The 16,684-nt window shown below is 42.3% G+C and overlaps 1 protein-coding gene and 1 long non-coding RNA gene across 9 annotated transcripts in view; one reads left to right on the top strand and one right to left on the bottom strand.

Moving 5' to 3' along the window:
* Positions 1-16,684, top strand: part of LOC138296083 (zinc finger protein 773-like) — a 464,416-nt gene that overhangs the window by 96,107 nt on the left and 351,625 nt on the right. The gene's annotated exons all lie outside the window — the stretch shown is intronic.
* LOC138296084 (uncharacterized) overlaps positions 1-16,684 on the bottom strand; it is a 331,416-nt gene that overhangs the window by 41,552 nt on the left and 273,180 nt on the right. Inside the window, exon 3 of the long non-coding RNA XR_011203750.1 lies at positions 11,029-11,152. This is a non-coding gene — a long non-coding RNA (uncharacterized lncRNA). The remainder of the gene's footprint in view (positions 1-11,028; positions 11,153-16,684) is intronic.

Below are 16,684 nucleotides of genomic sequence, written 5' to 3'. Positions count from 1 at the left end.
GAGCAATTTATTTATTTAAAACACACACCCAATACTTGGTACTATTACTCCACATTCTAAAATCTACCTCTCGAAACCTATATTAATAAAGATGCACCTCTACAAACAGCTTTTGACTCACTAAACCTTGTATAGAAGTTTATTTCTAAATATCTGAACTTAGAACAGTTTCCTATACACAGATGAAGACACCAGTCTGTATCAGTTCCAAAAACCTTGTGGCAGGCCCAGTATTTTTCCACGCAGGTCTCGCTAGAGGTTCGCGGGATCATAAAATACCTCATGTCAGGTTTGAAAATTCCTCTCAGGTCTTGTGAACCTCTCTTGAGATTGCATGTGCTCATGCAGCAAGCATCGCTTCCTGAAGCTTGTGCGCTACTCTTGCAAGGGTCTTGCAGAACTGCAATAAATTGTAGGGAAATTGTATGTAGAATTGAGTAACCTCAACTGATACGTGCCCGTAGTAGTGTGTATAGAGGAACTGGCCTCTCCAGTGAGACCCTGCTATTGGATCATGGGTGGTTGTAGAAGGGTGTGAGGAGTGACCTGCCTCTTCCCCCAAGACCTCTGTCTTACATGAAAGGTGTGCATAGTAGGGTGTCTGCATGGTCTGCCTTCTCTTTCCGCATCTCTTTCTGAGATAACGGGAGTATGTTCAAACATGTCTACATGGACTGCCATCTGTTGGGTGTATGGAAAGAGACTACCTCTCCACTAAGTCCTTTCTCAGGTGACAGGTGTATGTATTAGGGTGTATATTAGGACTGGCCTCTTCTATCAGATCTCTGTCTCAGATGACAGGTGTGATGACTGTGCACAGTGGAGAGTGTACATGGACCACCCTATCCTGTCAGACCTCTCTCTCAGATGTGAGATAGGCTGTGTACATGGACTGGCCTCTTCTGTCACAATTTTCATCTCAGATGATGGGTGTGCATAGGAGAATGTGGAAAGAGACTGGCCTCTCTGCTGAGACCTCTCTTGTGGGTTACAGGTGTGCATAGTGTGCTCTGTCCAGGTACTGTCCTCCCTGCCAACACCCTTCGCTCTGATAATGTATGTACATAGTAGGGTGTGGGAAGAGATTCTACCCTTCTCTAGAGTACAGTCTGCGGACAAAGATCTAGCTTCCTGCAGAATTTGGTGTAATTCAGTTCAGCAGTTTTCACTGCAGCTGTGTCTAAGGAAAGATGCATGGGGATTTTATGTTTTGAGACCCCTCTTTTCTCGGCCCCCACTTGACGGAACACCCCAAAACTTTCCAGGAATGAGCTGAGGTGGATGACATGTTTTTGGGGAATGTTTTGGAAAGATTCATCTATCGGGTCCAAAGTTATTAGCAAACCAAAAACCGCTCTCTGTCTGTGGAAAAGCAGACCTAACTAAGTCTGTGCCTCTCCAATGAGACCCCGCTATTTGATCATGGGTGTGTAGCAGGGTGTGATGAGTGACCTGCCTCTTCCCCCAAGACCTCTGTCTTACATGAAAGGTGTGCGTAGTTGGGTGTCTGCATGGACTGCCCTTTCTTTCCAGACCTCTTTCTGTGATAACAGGAGTGTGTACAAACATGTCTACATGGACTAACATCTGTAGAAAAAAACATGCACTATTCCCAGTTTTTGTTTGTGTGCTAGTCAATCATATTTTTATCAAGAAGGAAGGGTCACACTTTACGGTTTTTCTCTCAGACGGTTATAGCTTCTGTCCAGAAATAAAAAATCCTTATTTTCCTTAGTTGAACACTTTTACTGTCCCATGGGATATTGGTTAGGCTCTCTCACCCCTGATAGAGCATGTCATCGGTATGTGTGTGCTGCCTTGCTTGTGTGTTGCACGTCCGATGCTCTGAATCAGCTACTTTATTATCTGGGATATCAAAGGCTTTGAGAGAGTCCCCAACACATATAATATGCTGGCTTCTTTTTCCAACTTGCAAATGTAGAATACAAGGATTGTCCAGCACAACATGAGATATTTCCTTGACATGGCCTTGGAGAACTCTTTGGGTGGGGGGATACTGTCAGCATTGTGCAGATCCACAGTAGACAAATGTAGGGCATCGACCACATGGAAGTGAGTGGAGACGTGCGCTAAATTTCAGCATAGCGTATCTCCAGGTAGCACAGAAAAGAGCCACATCACTGAACTTCACAGGGATGTGGCTACCGTTGCTCCAGTCCAGACATTCTGTGGTCTGCACTTTTGCTGCTTTAGAGACATAATGCTGTGAGAAGCATTGATTAAATTTTTTGCCATTGAAATAGTATCTCTTGAAATAGATAACATCTGAATAAATCCGTGTGGCTGCTGTGATAAAGTAGAGGAAAGCACCTTGTAGAAAATGAGACCTGCTGATTGGTCGTGGTAGCTCAGAGCATCTACAGAGATGTGCCTTGTGAATCTCATGGATTTAGTAATAGTGATGCAATGGAAATACAGTTGCTCATTGTTAAGTTAAAGTTGTGCATTGCATACTTACTTTATATTAAATTAAATAATTTCTGCAGCCACTGTAAAAAAAAATTGCTTCAGTTTGTAGGTTTTCTCTGGATGTCTATATCTTTGGCAGGTGGATGGAAAAGGAATTCATTAATCTGCTGTGCTTCATCAAACTAGGTGTATATTCCTATGTGTCATTTCCCTTTCCCTTGATGACCACTGCTGTATCTCATAATGTGGAATTCCATCTCTGGTTCCCACTGAAGAAATCTTAGAGTGAGATGCGTCAATGTGTATTAAAGAACGTATTAAGGTGGTACCCCTTGAGTTTTTAATGCTGCTAGCTGTCTTATAACCAGTCTGTAAGCTTTCAGAATATTTTGTTTGACTTTTGGGCTCAAGCATACTATTCATGAAACAAATCAAGCTAGGAACAGGCTCCAATTTTTGTTATGATAATGCTGTGGTACTGCATACTGTCTTACATTGTTCCGCTTGTTTTGAAGGTCCCCTTTTACAATTTTCAATGTTAATTTTGATACTCTACATCCTGAACCTCGTGTGGAAGCTGCTGTAGGTGGAACATTGTTTTTCCATAGCTAGAGATTCAGCTGTCATTCAACAGCCATCTCTCCTGAATGTCCTTAAACTTAATTGAATGAACTGCTCATAAATGTTTCAGTATTGATATGTCAGTGAGAGGATAGTAAGACACAGTTTTTATTCCTGTATCATTTCTTTATTTTAGGCCAGGGTAGACAAAGGAAACTTTTCTTCCAGCAGAGTCCTTTGTTAATTCCCGAAGTCTTATAATTTCAATTTTTACTCCAATTGTTAAGGACAGACTTGCAAAAGTTGTTCATTTTATTTTATAACCTAATTGTATTGTGTTTACAGAGCAGGTATCTTCCAATGTGATGCAATCATCAATAGCCGAGCGTCTCTGGATTACAGTAAAACATGAAACAATTATTTCAAACAACAGTCCCATTATGGTGGTATTCTATAATAAGCCCACCACTTTCCCCATACTTTATCATGCTTTTGGGGACGACCACGAGCCTTGTATATCGGTTTCTCCTGGTCTGCACACCATTTAACTCCTTTGCGTCGCAGTTGCATCGAGAGAGGTGAAGGTTGCTTCGACAGGCAGGAAATGTCTTCTGGCTACAGGCCACACCTATAAAGATCCTCTTGGAGCACAGTCCCCCTGTTCCTCCAGAAGACCCAGTAGCGCGGTCTGGTGACCCATGTCAGTTGAGTGACGAAGAACTGCTGAGATCTTGCAACCCACCCCATCCTAAAAGAAGTGCAATGCTGGACAGTCCCACGCCGAATAATGGAAGTCTGCCGCTGGAAGCACGCAGTGTGCATATGCAGTTTGTGCTGATGGGGGCCATCCGTTGCATGCAGTGTGGAGACAGGTAAGTCACATGTAGGTATTTAATTTGGACCATGCGCAGTCGTGAAGACATCGCCAGCTCCCTAGGGTCCAGGCATGCCTCCTTCTGATAATCATCATCATCATCCAGCTCGCATCCCACCTCTGCCGAAAAGAAGAGAAGCCATCGGGAGCGTTGATAATCAAGGAGTGGCAAATCACAGATACTGCTCCTTTTCCCAGGTGTCCTGTGAGGATTTTCGCCTCAAGTGGGCTGTAGTCAGGGATTTGGATATCTAGGGGGGAGGTGGACCTTCAGGGCATGTTGTAACTGAAGGAAGCGGAAGAATTATGAGTGATAAAGCGTAGTGATCTCTCCATTCTTCAACCCCCCCTTTGTAGACATCTCCCAAGTACTTGATTCCAATTTGGTCCCATTGGGTAAAGTCTTCGAGGCTTGACACCTGTTGAAGCCATGTGCACTGCCAGATGGGAGTTAATTCCATGAGGCAGCGGTCCCATTAGATAAGCCGCATCTCTGTCCTCCAAAAAAGCACTGCCACATGGGTGCAGAATGGTGCCATTAGGGGCATTCGGCTCTGCATAGAGCAAATCAAAACGTCCCTCAAAGCCCAGAAGATGAACTCAAAGTGGTAGGCAGGGTCATCCCAGCCCCCGGCAAACCACTTATTTATGGGCACCAAATGTGTCACTAGATAGTAACCATAGATGTCACACATACCAAGACCACCATCAAAGGGGGGGGGGGAGTTTGTGCTGAATTGAATGCCATACAATGGCACTTACTGGCCCATAGAAAGGATGTAAGTCTGAAGGTTAGGGAACAGAACCACACCCGGGGGATTGGATAAGGAAGTTCGCCAGCACGTATAAATATTGAGGGAGGCACATTATTTTAAAAAGTGCAGTGGGACACTGCCTTCAGGCTGCAACAGCAGGCCTGAGACATGTTTTAAAGCGCTACTTATGTGGGTGGCATAATAAGTGCTGCAGGTCCACTGGTAGCATTTAATTTACAGGCCCTGGGTATATGATATATCACTTCACAAGGGAGTTAAATCTAAATGAAATATGCCAGTCAGGTATGTACCAATCAAATCATGTTTTAGGGAGAAAGCACAATCACTTTACCACTGGTTATCAGTGGTAAAGTGCCCAGAGCCTTAGGGCCAACTAGCAAAAAATCCACCAAAAAGTAGGAGGAGGAAGGCAAAAGGTTTGGGGGAGACCCTCTAGAGAGGTCCATTTCTAACAAAGCCAAATTACTTAAAAGCTGTATGCATGTTGCAGAAGTTTAATTACAATCAACACATTTGAAGACCTCCGTAATGTTTTAGAATTATACCTCCCTACTGTTTAAATATTTATATGGTTTTTAATAGTATAAATTAATCACTGAGTTTTTGCAAAACCTCTAAATTACTTTTAACAATAGGTTTTAACTGTCTATCTTGTAATTCACCCCAAAATAGCACTGAAAAATACATAACAGAGCTTGCTTTAGTCAAAATGCATTTAAACATATAAAAAAAGCATGGGCAAAGCAAATAGGTTTCACCAAGTGAAATCTGTAGGGTTTGTCTTTTTTTGTAAACCTATTACACAGCAGTTAATCTGCTGAGCAAGATGGTTTAAAAAAAAAAAAAAAAAAAGCTATGATGCAGTCAATACTAGCTGCGTCATCGTTTTTTTGTTTTTTACTTTAAGCCATGTTGCTCAGCAGATTAACTAATGTGCAACATGTAAAAAAAATGGCAAACCAAGTAAGTTTCACATAGGCAGAACCTATTGTGTTTGTCAGTGCTTGTTTTTGTGAGTGAACATAGGGGTAGTAAGCGCTATACCACTGCTAGAGTACAGTACGCTATCTAGTTGTATGACACTATATCAAGGGAAGCAAGTTTGAGGTACACAAATATTGCTACAAAATATCAAGCATAGATATTTTACACCTTGTACTTAAATAGCCAAAACACAAATATTGATTACAAAGATATAGTAGAAAAGTATCTAAATCCAACAATATTGTAAACAACAATAAAGAACTAGCAAATATTGCCTACACATCAAAACCTAGGAAGCATAACAACAATTATTAACCCCCTCCCTGTCACAGACATAATGGTTACGTCCGGTGGCGCGGTGCTGGGGTGCCACAGACGTAACCATTACACCCTGGTATAGGCCGTCGAGGAGTGCTGGTGCTCCCCCCGAGGGCCTCCCCCCCCCACCCCGAGGGCAGAGCTGGAAGGGGAATCGCTTCCCCTTTCACCCCGACCTCCCCCAGCGAGGCAGGGGCAGCTCCCCAAGGGGTGCCTTTTATTTAAGGCGATTTCTGTCCCCCTATATTAATTAGGCCGATCTGCACCCAGGGGGTGGGCAGAAGCCATTAGGTACCAGGGATGCTTTATTTTTGTAATATATTGATAAGGGGAGCGACCCCTTAGGCAAGGGTCGCTCCTGGGGGGTAATTTTTTTTATTCGGCCTTTTCTGCCCCCCCCCCCCCAGGGGTAGATCAGCCTATATTCATTCGGCCGATCTGCCCAAAGAGGGGAGGGGGGGGAGAAGCCACTAGACACCAGGGATTTTTTTATTGTTATTTATTGGTAAGAAGAGCGACCTCATAGGCAAGCGTCGCTCCCCGGGGGGGGAGGGGGGGGGGGGGGTGTCAAATTATTTTTAGGCCATTTCTGCCTATATAGGCCGATCTGACCCCAGTGGGGGCAAAAACCACTTAGGCACCAGGAATTGGTATGTGTGTGTTTTGTTTTGGGGGGACAGCCCCTTGGACAAGGATCGCTCCCCATGGGGGCACATTACTGTTGGCCGCAGATCTGCCTATTTTTGGAAGGTCCATCTGCCCCCAAGGGGGGCAGAAAGCCCACCAGAGACCAGGGAAGAATAAATGGGGCCAAAGTTGTTCTGCTCAACAGTGGGCAGATGGGGCAATTATCCACAACCGGGGGGGGGGGAGCAGAAAGTCTATTAGATGCCAGGGAATTTAAAAAACAAACCAGAAAATAGTGTGGTGGTGGCTACCAACCAGTATGGGTCCCAACCCCAACAGAAGGGGGTAGCAGTCTTTCAGCTCTCCCCCGCACATTAAAACATCTTATTCCACAGCAACCAAGAGGACATTTGATTATTTAGGGTTTTGGTTTTACATTTGGGCCATGAGAGCTTGGCTAACTCTCTAAATCGTCCAACTTGGAATGGTGAGGGCTGCATTTTTTGGACTTTGGTACACTGCCATGTAGAAAAATCCACAAGACCTAGACACATCTGAAAACTAAACATCTGAGTGAGTCCAGGGTGGTGTGCTTCACATGCACCCACACCATTTTCTTACCCACAATGCCCTGCAAACCCCCTACTTTGCTGGAAATCACACATTTTTTCCACATTTTTGTGATGGAACCTTCCGGAATCACCAGAAATCCACAAAATCCCTACCATCCAGCATTGTCTCATCTGTACCGATAAAAATTCTGCCCCAATTGTCAGCCTAAAAATGTTTTTTTTTCAGATTACACTTTTGGACCCGTTTTGTTTCCCCCCCTAAATTTCGACATGTTTTTGGCTCTTCCCTGTCACAGGCACTTGGCCCACCTACACAAGTGAGGTATCATTTTTACCGGGAGACTAAGGGAAAGTTGGGTGGTAGGAACTTTGTCCCGGTGCAGTAATCCCACACAGAAATGTGAGAAAAATGTGTTTTTTTTTTTAGCTAAATTTCAGGTTTGCTGAGGATTCTGGGTAAGAAAACATTGTGGGACCCACGCAAATCACACCTCCCTGGATTCCCTTGAGTGTCTAGTTTTCAGAAATTTTTGGGCTTGGTAGGTTTCCCTATATCGCTGCTGAGCCCAGGACCTAAAACGCAGGTCCCCCCACCCCCGCAAAAACGGGTAGTTTAGTATTTGATAATTTTGATGTGTCCACATAGTGTTTTGGCCCATTTCCTTTCGCGGGCACTAGGCCTACCCGCACAAGTGAGGTACCATTTTTATCGGGAGACTTGGTGGAAGCTGGGTGGAAGGAAATTTGTGGCTTCCCTCAGATTCCAGAACTTTCTGTCACCGAAATGTGAGGAAAAAGTGTTTTTTTTGGCTAGATTTTGAGGTTTGCAAAGGATTCTGGGTAACAGAATCTGGTGAGAACTCCACAAGTCACGCCATCTTGGATTCCCCTAGGTGTCTAGTTTTCAAAAATGCCTAGGTTTGGTAGGCTTCAGTAGGTGCCGACTGAGCTAGAGGCCAAAATCCACAGCTAGGCACTTTGCAAAAAACAGGTCTGTTTTCCTTGGGAAAATGTGATGTGTGCACATTATGTTTTGGGCATTTCTTGTCACAGGCGCTATTCCTACCCACACAAGTGAGGTACCATTTTTATCAGGAGACTTTGGGGGATCGCTGGGTGGAAGGAAATTTGTGGCTGCTCTCAGATTCCAAAACTTTCTGTCACTGAAATGTGAGGAAAAAGTGTTTTTTGGCTGAATGTTGAGGTTTGCAAAGGTTTCTGGGTAACAGAACCTGGTGAGAACCCCACAAGTCACGCCATCTTGGATTCCCCTAGGTGTCTAGTTTTCAGAAATGTGCAGGTTTGGTAGGTTTCCCTAGGTGCTGGCTGAGCTAGAGGCCAAAATCTATAGCTAGGCATGATGTGTCCATGTTGCGTTTCCTGTCGCGAGCATTAGGCCTACCCACGCAAGTGAGGTACCATTTTTATTGGGAGACTTGGAGGAACACGGAATAGCAAAACAAGTGTTATTGCCCCTTGTCTTTCTCTACATGTTTTGCTTCCAAATGTAAGACAGTGTGTAAAAAAAGACATTATTTGAGAAATGCCCTGTAATTCACATGCTTGTTTGGGCACCCCGGAATTCAGAGATGTGCAAATAACCCCTGCTTCTCAACACCTTATCTTGTGCCCATTTTGGAAATACAAAGGTTTTCTTGATACCTGTTTTTCACTCTTTATATTTCAGCAAATGAATTGCTATATACCTGGTATAGAATGAAACCTCGTTGCAAGGTGCAGCTAATTTATTGGCTCTGGGTGCCTAGAGTTCTTGATGAACGTACAAGCCTTACATATATCCTCAACCAGAAGAGCCCAGCAGACGTAATGGTATATTGCTTTAAAAAATCTGACATTGCAGGAAAAAGTTACAGAGTAAAACGTTGAGAAAAATGGTTGTTTTTTTCACCTCAATTTCAATATTTTTTAATTTCAGCTGTTATTCTCTGTAGGAAACCCTTGAGGATCTACACAAATTATCCCTTTCTGAATTCAGAAATGTGTCTACTTTTCAGAAATGTTTAGCGTTCTGGGATCCAGCATTGGTTTCACACCCATTTCTGTCACTAATTGGAAGGAGGCTGAAAGCACAAAAAATAGTAAAAAATGGGGTATGTCCCAGTAAAATGCCAAAATTGTGTTGAAAAACTGGGTTTTCTGACTCAAGTCTGCCTGTTCCTGAAAGCTGGGAAGCTGGTGATTTTAGCACCACAAACCCTTTGTTGATGCCATTTTCAGGGAAAAAATCACAAACCTTCTTCTGCAGCCCTTTTTTCCTATTTGTTTGAAAAAAAACGTAATTTTCTCTTTATTTTGGCTAATTTCTTGGTCTCCTTCAGGGGAACCCACAAAGTCTGGGTCCCTCTAGAATCACAAGGATGTTGGGAAAAAAAAGGACGCAAATTTGGCGTGGATAGGTTATGTGGACAAAATGTTATGAGGGCCTAAGCGCAAACTGCCCCATATAGCCAAAAAAAGGCTTGGCACCTGAGGGGGGAAAACACCTGGCAGCGAAGGGGTTTAACCAAAATATCACACACTAGTAAATGAACATAATTCTAAAGAAACATTCAATAGTACGCTATGTTAACAGACGCATATAAAAATAACTCAAAATTAATATATGTTAAATAAATAATTAAAACACTAAGTAACATTTACCGTAAATGGTGCATAGAATAAAATTTCATGTGTATCCGACCAATCAAATTACAATTAATTAATAAACAGCATAAAAATGCCACAAAACACACAACAAAATGCTTCTTAAAAATAAAATTACAGAAGAACATGGCAGCGCTACTCTCCCAGATTGCAAAGCTGCAAATGAAGACTGCAACCCTTCAGTGTACTGTGAAATTCCTCAAAGTTAGTTTGACAGTCTGTGAAAGGTAGCAGAATTAATAAAAAACTAGAAGTATTTTAAGGTAACTAATAATTAAAACTATGCTACTTGTTAAATTTCCAAATTACAAGTACATCCTGTACAAGAAACAAAAGCGCAAAGGAAAAAAATAAAGACAGATACCAACTTTTCTTAAAATCAAAAGAAAGACCACTTCAAAGGAAGTATGCTAACCAGAGCATAAAGCTGACATTTTTAAAGTAAAAATAACACTTTATAAGATTTAAAAATAAAATAAAACAAACAAACCTCCAACCAAATAGTAGATTAAAAAACATAAGCTGACACAACTAACAAACCTTTCCTTTTAACAGACTGCAATAAAAATGCCAAAAACAACACCAACAGAAATGCAAAGCAAAATTTTCCAACTATAATTAAATAAAGACAACACCCAGAACAGAAGTTAAAATGTGCACCTGCAGTGTAAAAATGTTAAAATTAAATAACATTATATATTGTTTTGTAAAATTCATGGGTTCTGTACTCCAAAACCCACAGATAAACCTACATGTATTATGCCAGATACAGCAAATAAATCAAATCTCAATAAATGAAGTTTAAAAAAACATATTGAGGCTATACATACAGTAAGGAGACCCCCATCAGGGAGAAAACACATTGGAAATGCACCAAATATTATTAAAATACATTCTAGGATGGGGCTACCATTAAAATGAAATAGTTGAAAGCATTACAAAACATAACCATTTCACAAATATTATGTAAAAGACCTAAAAAAAGGCCAGTACGAGCTCACAAGAGCCTCAGGAACAATATGGAAATGTTCCTGAACAAGCAGGCAACTCCCTGGCATACCAATCCTAAAAAATCTCAGAACAACCAGAGAAACACTAGTAGGACCTAACATTTTTGAAGATATAGACGTACTAATCACATATAACAAAATACACCATTTTACTGTATGACAACCACAGTAACAATGCTAATCTTTTATGCTACCAGTAAAAATGTACTAACCTTAAATCATTGTGATACATGGATGTTGGATGACAACGTCAAGTTGTGCCTTCCTCCATGCTGTCAAATATATGTAATTCATGGCCAATATCAAACTACATCCCATTAGTGTATGCACTTTTACCTAAGAAAGAAAGTGAAAATTACTATAAAATTCTAACACATATAAAGCAACAAACTAGCAACTAATCCACAAAAAAAGAAAATCTTAGATTTTGCATTGGCAAGGATTTCAACTGTACTTAGAATCTAACCACACATTGCAGTTCAAATGTGCTACTACCACTTTGCCAGGAGCATATGAAAACACCTCCCAAAAATCCACCCTGAGTTTAGAATATGGAGCTAACCTATAAACTGCACACAGGTAAAAAAAAGTTAATAGCTTTAGCATACTTCCCTGCAACAAAAGTCTCTAGACATTATTGTATACTTCTTGAACCCCCCAATTACCAATAACATGAAACCAAATAGTTCCACTAATCGATTGTTTTGCAAATACTGGGTTGCCAGCAGCATGGTGCAATGTTTGTGGTAGCCACATGTCCCAAGAAGCAAAGACGAAGCAGTGTAAAGGTAGAACAATTCCTTCCACAGAACAGAAGGTACCCCACACTCTTTCAATCCATAGAAACACTTAAAAAAGAACAAAACAACCAGGAGCTAAAAATGGAACAGTGCATAGCACACCGTAAGCCCAAATTCTCCAAACAAATGCATGAACTCCTAGCATTCAATTTAAGATGCTTTACTAACAAAACAGTCCTACTATATCTATACTCTACATTCAGTAAATATCCACTACATAAAACTATTTACATGCCTAAAACACAAACTCTCATACTTTATTAATACTTATTTCGAAATAACATTAAAACAAATGTAAAATACCAATCTGAATAAAAAACTATTACAACAGAAAAACGTTCAGCTTGCTCATGAAAACGTACTATAATAAATATGTTAAACTGTGTAAACGCAAAATGGAAAATAACCAACATTATTGAACTAAACAAACACTGTTCTACCGCATATCCAAATATCTTTTTTTTTTTAAAAATCTTTTTTAACTAACCACTTACTGTGAGCAATCGATGCCACTACAATATTACATAAGTTTTTTTCATTAGAGATTGGCAATAAATTTGACCTGGTAGCATATTACTGGTGGACCTTCGTTGACCCATCTCAACTGAGAAGCACCAGAACAGGGTCTCCGAAAAAAGGAAACCTTTTCCTCCGTAACTTACAATGTATTCTGTTGGAGCATCCGCGGTTGCTGTATTTTCCCCAATTTTTAAGGTAATATCTACCCTCAGATTTGTTTTTCAGTCAGCATGCAGCAGTCTGTGTCTTCCTTCCAACTATAAAGAGCAGGGGGAGTTGTTGCACCCCATTGTTGGGCTGTACTTTTCCTTACCACAATTAAGCCTAAATTTCAAGTATTTTGGTGTGTCTTGGTGCATCCTCGTCTCCCTATATATTGAGCAGTAGTAATTTAGCTTCTCCTTTTATTTGCAAATCCCCTCGGGCTCCGTGAGGCTTTGTTCACAGCTGTTGCTGTGAACAAAGCGAACATTGGAATGTTGGCGCTGCGGGCTTTTACCGGCCAGTAAAAGCCCGCAGCACTCCATTGTTTTCAATGGAGCCTCCAGCATTCCAATGTTCTAATGTGGATTTATACATGATAGGAATACCACAATAAATCTGAGGCGCCTCACGCATATGATGCACAAAACAACAGAGTCCCAAGACGTCATACTGGTGGTGTCTGTAGATATAGCCAAAGCCTTCTGTAGGGTAGATTGGCGGTACATACAGGGCATCGTAGAGACGATGGGATCTGTAACGTGCTTCCGAGCCTGGATTCATTTTCTCTATTCTAAGCCTATGATTTAAGACAAACTTGGCCGACTATGCTCGGACTCAATCTCAGTAGGCAGGGGACACAGCTAGGTTGTCCATTGTCCCCATTACGCTTTGCGCTGGCAATGGAGCCTCTGGCAATAATACTTCGTCATAAAATGAAGAATTGGGGGATTGGAGGGGGCGATACGACCCACCTGGTGTCCCTCTAAGCAGATGATACTCTCTACTACTTGAGATCGCCTGGGGAGTTGTTGCCAATGTTGCTCTAATACTTGAACACTTTTGGAGACATAACAGGCCTACAAATTAATCATACCAAATCCCTGATGCTTCCGCTGGGACGATTAGCGCAGGTGGACTCCAGAATAAGAATACTGCTACAGCTCCTGCTAAGGTGGGAGACAGATAAGTTCAAATACTTGCGAGTGATGATAGCATAAACCCCCCAGCAAAGAATGCACTATAATATAGAAAAAATGTCCGAAAGGCTGTGTGTCTCCATGCAGTTCTGGAACATGCTCCCACGCTCCCTAATTGGGTGAGTGGCAGTTGCGAAAAAGGTGTTCCTCCCCTGTTGTCTCTGCACTTAACAGAATGCGTGTGATATACTGCCAAGAGCAATGTTTTGACACACTCACTTCTGATGGCTCTATTTGGGAGATGGGAGAGATGCAGGTTGGCCCAGGAACATTTACACTTGCCGACTCTGGAGGGTGGGCTAGCGGTCCCACGAATATAATGGGAATACTTGGTTTCCCAAATACAATATGCTGCCTATTGGCTGACAGAGGGAACGAATTGGGAGAAGGCACTGCTGGAGGAGAGTGAGGGGGTCATGAAGCCGGCCCTTCTTTTACATTCAGGCGGCTGAGCCATAGAAAAGATTCCATATCTCATCTCATCTCACATATGGCAACATTGTGGGAGAGGACTGTTAAAGTGATTCTGGGGAAAGCCCCATTTGCCATAGAGTTTACTTTCTGGGAATTATCAGCGTTTTGCATACGGACCACAACAGTGGACACAACGGACTGGAGGGCGGGAGGGTGCGAGACATTGGGAGACCTTTACCCTGCAGATGAATTTCTCTCCTTTGAGGCTACATGGGAGACATTCGCCCTAGGGGAGGGTCAGATTCTCGTGTACGCCAGTATAGCCAATTTAGCTAAAGAGATATCGCTGAGTAATCCAACTGCCCTGCCCTCCTCCCTAATATTTCAAGCGCTCCTGGAGCTGAGGAGTGTGAGACACTTGATATTGCATTTATACAAAGCTGCATTAGCTGACAAACTGAGAAGACAGTTCCCGGTTAAGGAGGCATGGGAAACAGATCTAGGGATCCCCCAACGGACCAACAGTGGACCAAGATGTGCTCCTTGGTATGCACGGTGTCGTTCAATGCTAGGTTTAAGTTAACTAATTTCAGCTATTTACACTGTACATCCATTACACTGGTCCTACTCCATAGGATAGACCACACCCGAACAACGAACTGCCCCCACTGCCAGGAAGACAATGCAACCTTCATGCACCTCGCTTGGAGCTGGCCACCTGTGAGAGCATTCTGGGAAGACGTGTTACAACATTTGGAGACCACTTGTGCTATGAAATTAGAACGGTGCCTTGTAGTGAGGTTGCTAGGGGACGTACACTCATGCAGAGGGAAAAAGATGGAGTATAGGTTCAGACACTTGACACTACTGCTGGCAAAACGTAGGACTGCCATCACCTGGATGGGGCGCACAGGACCTGGGATAGACCACTGGAAAAAAGAAAGATGTAAGGGAATGGGTGTTGGGGGAAGAAATTTTTCTTAAATGAGTAATAACAGTTGGATGACGACCTGCATGACTTGGGAATATTGCTGCTGTCCAGTTTCTAGAGGAGGGACACCCAAATCTTGGAATGATCAACGGATGATGTGGGGTGCGCAGTGGTAAAAGGGATGAGCACACTCCAATGCACTGGAAGAAGTAAGACCATTTTAGAAGGGGCATGTGTTTGACAACTGCGAAGTTGGAATATTATATGTTCTTTTTCAGGGATAAAATGCGAAAATTGACAATTTTGTTCAGCATACTCAAGTATGACATTGATCTCCAAAGTTTAGGTGTTGTTATCTAGTTGTGCATAAAGCATTGCTGTATGTATGACAGAAATAATCAATAAACAAGTTCTTGAGAAAACCTATTTTCTACAAATCCAGGAGATAGCTGTTTGGGGATAAGTTTAAAGAAGTCTCTGTCCTCTAATGGTAATCAATCTTCTATAGTTGAGCCTCCTGCTAGATGAGATGCAAGCACATATCTGATTTGTGTATGACTGTAGGTTTGCAAGACTGCCATTTGATACTCCTTCTGGAGCACCTCAACGGCAACTCATCTTCCACCTTTCTAGAGGTTGCCTAGCTTGCTAATTCTAATTTGATCCTATTTTAGGAAGCACTTGAGGTTTCTCACCTCTGCTAGTGCATCATTGTCCCAAAGTGGTATTTCAATCAGTACTCCCTCCCAACCCAAAGACCTGTTTGCCACTTACCAAACTTTGAGGACTGATGTGATATTGAAAGGCATCCCCCCAGCCAGTTCGGCCTTGTATAGGACTACACTGTATCCCTCAGTCCCATTGCATGCCTATCCTCCCATAGAGCTTGCTTCTCCTGTGGGGAGAATGCTCATTTGTTGACTACCACCAGATGGCTGCCAAGTAGTATTTTTGTATATCTGGCCACATAATACCTCTGTCATAAACCTTTCTTGTTAGTTTATTGAATGAAATATGTGGTGGTTTGCAGGATATGGTGGGATAGTTTACCAGTTATCCAGCTATACTGCTGCACTGATAGACTATTGGGGCCTAGTGTTGTGACTGACTGCAGGTCTCTAACAGTCTGAGTAACCTAATCTTCAAGAATATCTGCTTCTAGGCCCACTCTGTCCTCACCCAAGAGTTTTGGTGTGCTAATTTGACTATGAAATTCTACATCTCTATAGGAGTCCAGGGGTGTGGAATTTATTAAAATATCTACTTGTCCACGGGACAGGTTGCTTCTCAAATCTACTTGTCCTGTAAAAAGATCTACTTGTCCCTTTGGTGCCATGTAGTGTGGCGCCAAATTATAGCAGCAATCTCATTATGTAAGAGCTCTGATAATAGCCTCTCTGATTATGCCAGGGCTACTACCATAGTAGGGCTTGAATACTAGCAGTTTCAATCCCTACTGTAGCAATTTCCTTATTTTTCCACCTTTCTGCAGATCTGCATACTGGGGCTGGAGGAAGCAGTAAGCAATAGTTCCAGGGCTGGAATGCCTTTGAGTCTGCAAACCTACTAACCTGCATGTTTTAAAGATTTTCACCAGCTTCTCTCTAATATTTTCCCATAATAAGAAAGGTTGGACATTTACTCCTGACAATGGCAGAATTAGAACTTCTTCCATGGTTGGGAAGAAAGTGGCTGGAGGGAAAATGAACTTGCAAATGCTCAATAGATTTTCACATGAGCAAATCTACACATGCGTATTTACCCATGCTAAAATACAGTTCACAAATATTTTATAGGGGTACGACATATACCATGGGTGCACTTTTGTGACTTTCTTTAAGAATTTGGGGCCACATGTAGGTAGGTTCAGATTTGTGACCCGCAAATTGCGAGTCACAAATCCGAATGTAGGATGGTGTCCCTGACACCATCTGTGATTCGCAAGGGCTTCGCAAATGCTCACCTCATGAATAATCATGAGGTGGGTCGCAATTTGCGACCCCCTTGCGAATGGCGGCATCAC

This window comes from Pleurodeles waltl, chromosome 5 (assembly GCF_031143425.1).
Source record: "Pleurodeles waltl isolate 20211129_DDA chromosome 5, aPleWal1.hap1.20221129, whole genome shotgun sequence".
NCBI lineage: Eukaryota > Metazoa > Chordata > Amphibia > Caudata > Salamandridae > Pleurodeles > Pleurodeles waltl.
The sequence above is the reverse complement of the archived record's forward strand: the minus strand, read 5'-3'. Positions and strand labels throughout refer to the sequence as shown.